The following is a 7,924-nucleotide window of genomic DNA, read 5'->3' on the forward strand; positions in this document are numbered from 1 at the left end:
CGGCCCTCGCCCCCGACCCCGGCGCCGGTGCTCGCCCCCGACCCTGGCGCGCTCGCCCCCGACCCGTCGGCCCTCGCCTCCCTCCTCTCCCCTCCCGGCCGTCGTCGGGCCTGCCTCCTCGCCCCTGCACCCTCTGTAACGCCCTCTCTCTCTCTGCTAGGGTTCTTTGGTTAATTTACTTAGGTTTTAGTTAGGGCAGTATGTTAATTAGGTTATCTATTTAGTTATGAATTTAGCTAGGTTTCAAAATTTGAACTGGACATGTGATATGTGCAAATTTGAACTGGACATGTGATATGTGCATATGTCATGTTTTGGACATGTCATGTTTGGAAAATGATCCCAGTGGCCCATGTTACGCCGGAATGTTGATTCATTTCCGTTCCGGTGAATTTCAGGCGCTCGATATGTCCATTTTTTTAGCAAAGGTCATGTCGAAATTTCCCGTGAATAAAGGCATGATTTTGTGCTACATAGTTGGCATATCAAGTGCTGGCACATAGATTTCTTTTATGTCATTTATCATTTATTCATACTTTTAGAAATAAATGAGGACACTTAATCATAGGAAACATGTCGAACAACGAAGAAACTGGGCCTTCTGACCAAGATGCAGACGAGATGGATTATGAGGGTGAACAAGAGTACCTCGACTATTTGACTACTAAGCAAGGTTTGCAGGTCGGCCTCGATGATGGTACTGACGTTGACATCGACACCGACGGCGCCGACACCGATGGCGGCACCGAGACCGGTGGGGAAGGTACCGGCCGGGAAGGTATTGGAGGGGAAGGTACCGGCCTCGATGCCGCTACTGAAAAGAGGAAGCATAAGAAGCAGAGGATACGAAAACCTAACAAACTAGGGATTGGACGACTTGTGATCACAAAGATGGCACTTGGCAAGTTTGAGCCGTTAGAGCCGGAAGAACCTCGCAAGTGCTATGGGAACCAAGTAGGATGCATCCTACGGGAATGCGCGAGCATCAATGACGATGACTTAATGAGTAAAGAACATTTGACGTAGTTGCTCCTAACAAAGTTGCACAAGAGATTCAAGTTCCCCGACCGGGATGATAACATAGAACAACCGTGGGATGATCCGAAGATGAAAAATATTAACAATCACGCCATGGGCATGTTCAGCAATGATTTGGCCTCCTGGAAAACGAGGGTGAAACGAGCTATTGAGGATGATGAACCCCTGTCCAAGATTCTGGAGGAAAATCCGACACTTACGGAAGAGGAGTTCGAAAAGTTCAAGGACACTTGCGCTATCGAGGCAACCAAGGCTAAGGCTGCGAAATTCAAGAGCCTTCAGTAAAGGAACACGGGGAAGCATTGCCTCGGAAGCTGTGGCTACCTCGGTAAAAGGCCCATATGGGATAAGGAGGACGCGGAACGTGAAGCCGCGGGTCTCCCAGACCCCTTCGCGAAGTTCACCAACCCCTTGGAGCATGACTTCATCAGGGCCCGCTACAAGTGGGACAGGGAGAAAAAGGTTTTTTACGCGGACAAGATCACGAGGAAATTGATTAGACTACTAGAGAAGCAACACCAGCTTGTAGCCGAAAGCCCTACTTCTCCGATGAGGCCCAAGTGGGACACCCCTCTCAACCGGGCCTTGAATGAACTTAAGGGACTCCCTTTGGATCAGCGGCCGCAATATGGTTGTGTGCACGGCGCTGGAGACGGCGCCACATGGAAGGTGTTTTACAACAAGGGCCCGAAGGCCAAGAAGCTGAAAACGAAGTTTAGTCAGGCAGACATCGATGCGAAGGTGAAGCTTGCGGTCGAGAAAAAAGCAGCTGAGGACGCGAAAAAAGCAGCCGAGGACAAATATGAGTTGCTACAGCAGACAGTCAATGCAGCTATAATCGCCTGTAGAAATGATTTTGCTACTAACTTGGTTCCAGTTATCATCAACTGGGCGAAGGAAAATCCAGACAAGACGGTACATGATTTCCCGATGCCCAGTTTCGTCGGGAGCAACTCCATGAACAACAACACCATCGCACCATCACTTGCTCACGCAACCGGGCCTCCTCTCGCAGCCGCTCCCGCTCATAGCAGCCCGTCCTCAGTCTCAGGCGTGCTAGGTGGGCCTTCATTGAGACGACGAGACCCCACTGCAGATTGGAAGCTGCAAGAATTGGGTGCTGCTATGGCCAAAGAATCTTATTCGTCTGGAGCCGGCCGAGAGCACACCAATAACTACCACACATCAACAAGCATGTGCGAAGACCACCACCCCGCCTACGCAATTACCAGCTCCTGTAGTGCCGGGTGAGAGCGGCGGACGACATGATGAAGGTGGTGCAATAGTACTGGCTGATGTAATTTCTCCTGTAGAACAGAGAATGGATGATGAGACGGAGGTCGACCCTATGGATTACCTCAATACAAACGCGTATGACTGTGACATAGATATGATGAGTCAACCATATGACGAATCGGGCTATCAGCTTGCTAATGAGGATATGGATGATATGCCCGGGCAGGGTCGTACCATGGATTGCAAAAAGTCTCTCTTCATGAAATCCTCACAGGACACGCCTGAAGATGCCACCTCAACACAGGCTCAACTAGCCGGGTGCGAGGGTCGTACAGTACTTAGCCCGGGAACACTGGGGCAGGGGTTAAGGAAGGGTCTGGAAGGTGTGCCCAAGAAAAAGGAGAGGAAGAGATCGGGGAAGGTAACTGCCTCCAAACAAGCCAGAGCACATAGCAGCCAGACGATGCATTCTGAAGAGCGTGTACCCATGAAAAGTGCGGTCATGTTCCATCTCACGGGCGAGCCGATGCTACCGTCGAAACCGCTGGAGGCACTATCAGGGGATCTCAGGAGACTGCACGACCATGTGCTGTCGACTGAGAAAAGCCTACTAGCCTCAAAGGATCCAGGATATCCGACATACGCGGCTCGTGCGCCTGAGGGGAAGTGCTACGTCGACACACAGCCCGCGGAGGTGTTCTTCCTGCGGTTTGACCATATCTTTGAGATGTTTCTAACAAGGCGGCTTGATTTTACTATCGTCCGCCTTTTTGCGCTACATATGAGCTCCGTCATGAAGAGTGAAGAAGTCCCGCAAATCTGTGTGGCGGATCCGTACTACATGCACGAGTCTTTCTTGAGTCTCGGCGACTTTGAGCATGAAACTGCTAGGGAGTACCTCCAAACCTTCATGGTACAAAATAGGGACCGGGAAATTGTCCTCGTGCCTCATCATCCAAAGTAAGTCAGTTCCGGACAACCCTTTCGTACATTTCAATCATTCCTTCTCTCTCATATGGGGAATAATTTGAGGTGTCTTTTCCCCGCAGCAACGGGCGCGCCGTCCTTATCGTTCTTTACCTGCAAGTCTCCCACACCGTGTATTTTGACCCTTCTAGAGACTACGAGAAAAAAGACTACACCCACATAATGAATATTCTAGATGATGCTCTCCAAGGCTTCAACTTTAGAGGTGGCCACGTGTAGATCAAGAAACAAAGGAACAAGAAGATGGGTTTCGCGCATAAAACTAACTTCTCCTGCATCCATGTCCCAAAACCAAGCAAGAAGGATGGATTCTACATCATCCATCTCATGATTCAGTTCAACACGGATCACCAAAAGCTTCGCATTAACAGCAGAAATGATGATCGTATCCACAAGTGGCTAGAATCTCATGGAGAAGCGGATTATAAACTTAGAGATGACTTCTTTCACATCCAAAGCGACATTGCGACGATCATCATGAAAGAAGTCGTCGATGAGAAGGGGATGTTCCACCACGGTCCTATATCGCGAGCTGACGTCCGAACTCGCATAGGCATGCAACGTCTAGACCTCACGCCATTCAAGAAGCTAGGGTTCGTCCTTGATGATATGAAAGGATGGAACTTCTAGTGAATTATGATGCCGATGATGATGATATGTGTCGGTTGAACTTGTATACTTCTTGTAGCGATGAAACTTTGTGATGTCCACGGTCCATGTGCCGAACTTGCGTAACGCTACTTTGTTAGTTTGCGTACGATGACCTGCGTACCTCTAGTTAATTAATTTGCGTACTGTATGTTGCATCTAGTTGCTAACCCTTTCTTTTTCGGTGTTGCTCTAGTATATTTTGTTGCATATATATGATTGTACATCCTCTTCATGAACATGCATCTCTAACAGGTACCTAGTTTCTTGATGGCGAGATGGAATTGCTATGTCGTGTACAAAGAGAAGGTTCCGGGGGTGTACAACGAGTGGCATGAGTGTCAGGCGCAAGTGAATGGGTTCACGGGCGCCAGCCATAAAGACTTCAAAAGCAGACAAGAAGGAGAAGCTAGTTACTTGAGGTTCACGCTAGCGCGAGAGAGGACTCGTAACCGCCACCTCATGTACTGCATAGTTCCGCTCTCACTCATAGTGATAGAACTTCTTGCGTATACCTTTGTTTAGATGGATGACGTTGTTGTAGTTGCAAGTATTCGAGACTTGCATGTATCACTATTTTCGAGATGATGACAAGATATCACTTTGTGTTGGATGATGATTATGATGAGACTATTTGTATGTACATGCTATGATTACATTTGTGGTCTCGCAGACATTTGTATGTGTATCATGATGACATTTCTATGTGCTAAAGATTCTTCTATAAAGCCTGTTCAAATACAAAACAAATATGCCAAAAAAATAACAAAAAAACCTACTTAAATTAGCAGTAGCGAGTGTACAAAAGTTAGCAGCAGCACCACGATAGCAGTAGCGCGTCAAGGTAAAGCGCGCTAGAGATACTAGCAGTAGTGAGCTTCCGCAAACAGCGCTGCTGCTACACTTGTGTAGCAGTAGCGCCGGTGAGCACGCGCTACTGCTATATGTTAGCTGTAGCGCCTTATTAGTAGCGCCTATCCCCGCGCTACTGATACATCTAGAACCCGCGCTGCTGCTAGCCTTTTCCCTAGTAGTGTCATATTAATATAAAAAGTCTTGCATCATATCATCAACAATAGTATATACTAGCTAGCTAAAAATCATCATAGTCGTCATTACCACTATTTAATCATCATAGTCATTACCGCTATCTAATCACCACCAACACTAGCTTAAAGAAGAAACATTCACTTGTACCAGAAGCAAAGATATCATCGAGTTCAACATGGTCATGATATTATAAGCGTTCATAACACCACAAAAGCAAATCACTCTTTGAGATTAAGTTCAGGACAAAGAACACGGACATGAGAGGACAAGTACTAAGAGCATGAACTAGCTAAATCACTCCTGCTGCTCTCTCTTAGATAAAATAGCATAGAACATGTATAGCTCTTCTGATTCATCATACTAGAGCATGCAGATGAACCTGTCTCCTAATCGTGGGCTGTGCTTCTCATTGCTGCCCCCTAGTACTTCTCTGCGATCGTTAACAATTTTGCTCCAATCTTTCACTATTAAGCATTCATTGCTTTTAGAAATCCTGAATGCGCTCATGTGCAATGTAGGATATCTTGGCCGTAAGCTAACAATTGACATGCGACCTTTAGTCTCGATCAACTGAGGCACAACTGTCATCGGGAGTTCCTGTTGAAGAACATCGTATAGTAATTAATATACTTAGCAATGAAAGTTTAGCAAAAAAATTATGTATGCAAAAGATGCACTGAGGACAAATAGTAAAAATCTTACCATCATTCCTAAATAGATGTGACAGTAGTTCAATACGATCACTATTGGTTGCACATTTTGAGTACTAACATTTCTAAGTGCAGGAAGAAAATTTGTCTTGACAGTATGAAGATCCTCAAGCCATGAAACATAATGACTTATCTCCTCGCAGTTTAGTTCAGCTCCGGGACAGTAGTAGGTCCTGTCTACCAAGCGCCAGACATGTTTGCTTGAATGGAAATAAGCTATCAAAAGAAACTAGTTGTCAACTATTTTTGAATAAACAATATCAAAGGCATAAATATGGTTGAGAAACTCACATAATGGTAGAACTGGAGGCGTCTGCACATCGACCCAGATGTCTCTATTAACTTCAATATCATCTTCCAAACGAATATCAAAGGTGATAACCATATCAGGCTCAAATGCATAAGCCTTGCATAGTGCTTGCCAAGTTTTGCATTCAAAATAGGTGTACGTGTCTGCATTGTATAATTTGACGCAGGGCCGGTCCCATAGTTGTTCAAACTGTGCAGCCCGCACAGGGACCATAAATTTTAGGGCCCCCAAATTTTTAAATAAACCTAGTATGTATTTCAAAAAAAACTGCCCTGGACGCTAGGCCTCGCATGGCGCTGGGCCGCTCCCGCTGGCGCGTCCGCAAGGCCGCTGATCAATCAATCAGAAACAACATCGTCCGTTCCCTAAGAAAATGAAACGGGATTGCCAGATGGATCGATCGCGTCTACAGGAAACGAAACCGTCGCCTCGTCAGATCGATCGCACGTACAGGAAACAGAACCATTGCCTCGTCGGATCGATCGGCCACATACCTCAGGTGCCGCTCTAGTGGAAACGGGATCGTCGGACGGATCGGCCACCGCGACAGTTCCAACAAGAGAAGAAGATCACGATTTGCTACGATTTGCTGATTCCCAACAAATTTCTCCTCAGCTTGCATGATAGGTAAAATCCTCTTTCTATAATCCCCAGGTTAATCTATTTTTTCAGTTAATTTTGATTCCATAGTGTTCTTATAACCCTATTCTCCATAAACTTGAAAGGAAAAGGGAGATCTAGGTCCAAAGACAAGGGGGTTACCTATAGCCAGTAGCCACATCTAGCAGCGGAGTGGTCCATGGGCAAAGTCAGCAAAGGGATGGCACGCCTAACTCAATCCTCCAGGTTCTTTCGTTTCAATTTCATGCCATAATTCATGTGTTGTTTGTGTGCTAAGTCATCTAGAAAAGTAGTTAAGCTTTGTTTGAACATTGATTGAAGATTGCTTACCGCCCCTGCTGCGTGGTAAAAATGTAGTTTAAGCTGAAAGCAAGTTTTTCAATGAAAGAGCAAGTTTTTCAGTGAACGAGTGTGATTGATATATCATATTCCTATGTAACACATTATAGCCTATATATTACTATTATAGGTCTATTTTCCAGTGCGGCAGGCCTTGTTTTAGAGTTTGGCACAAGGCCCCATATTTTGTCGGCCCGACCCTGCTTTGACGTTGAAAGTATAACCATGCTCGGTTTTCAGGTAAACTCTCTTTACCTCCATAGTTTCCATAGCACTGAAACCTATCTTATCCAAGACAAAAATTCTTGCATGGTAGGGGATGCGCTAGTAGAATAGTGAAAATTAAAATTTATAAGTTGAAGCAAATGAAGCATATATAAGTCATGCTTAATTACAAAAAAAGACTTGTCGTTGTGACTTAATATATCGAATTCGAAGGTCTCATCCAGCTTGATGCTGAATCGCCTATCATCAACAAGGAAATTTCTGTCGCACAGGCCGTGCTGGTCTTCACAGTATTCGCACATAATGAAATCTTTTTCATCGTCGGACGACATTTCCTATGTTCATATAGGTGAAACATTAAACACCTACTAATTCTATTAATTCAACTAATTCAACTACTTCTATTAATTCAACTAGTTCTGTTAATTCAACTAATTCAACTAAGCATTTACTAAAAATAAACTTGTTCTATTATTTTTCTTACTAAAATAAACTAGTTCTATTAATTCAATTAATTCAACTAGGAATTTACTAAAAACAAACTACTTCTATTAATTTACTTACTAAAATATATAAAGTAGCTATATATAATAATATTTTAATTAGATCATCAAATCTCATATACCTAAATTTTCTTACTAAAAATAAACTAGTTCTATTAATTCAACTAGTTCAAATAATCTCATATACCTAAAATTTCTTACTAAAAATAAACTAGTTCTATTAATTTTCTTACTAAAAATAAACTAGTTATATTAAT

Source organism: Triticum dicoccoides, chromosome 6B, assembly GCF_002162155.2.
Source record: "Triticum dicoccoides isolate Atlit2015 ecotype Zavitan chromosome 6B, WEW_v2.0, whole genome shotgun sequence".
Taxonomy (NCBI): domain Eukaryota; kingdom Viridiplantae; phylum Streptophyta; class Magnoliopsida; order Poales; family Poaceae; genus Triticum; species Triticum dicoccoides.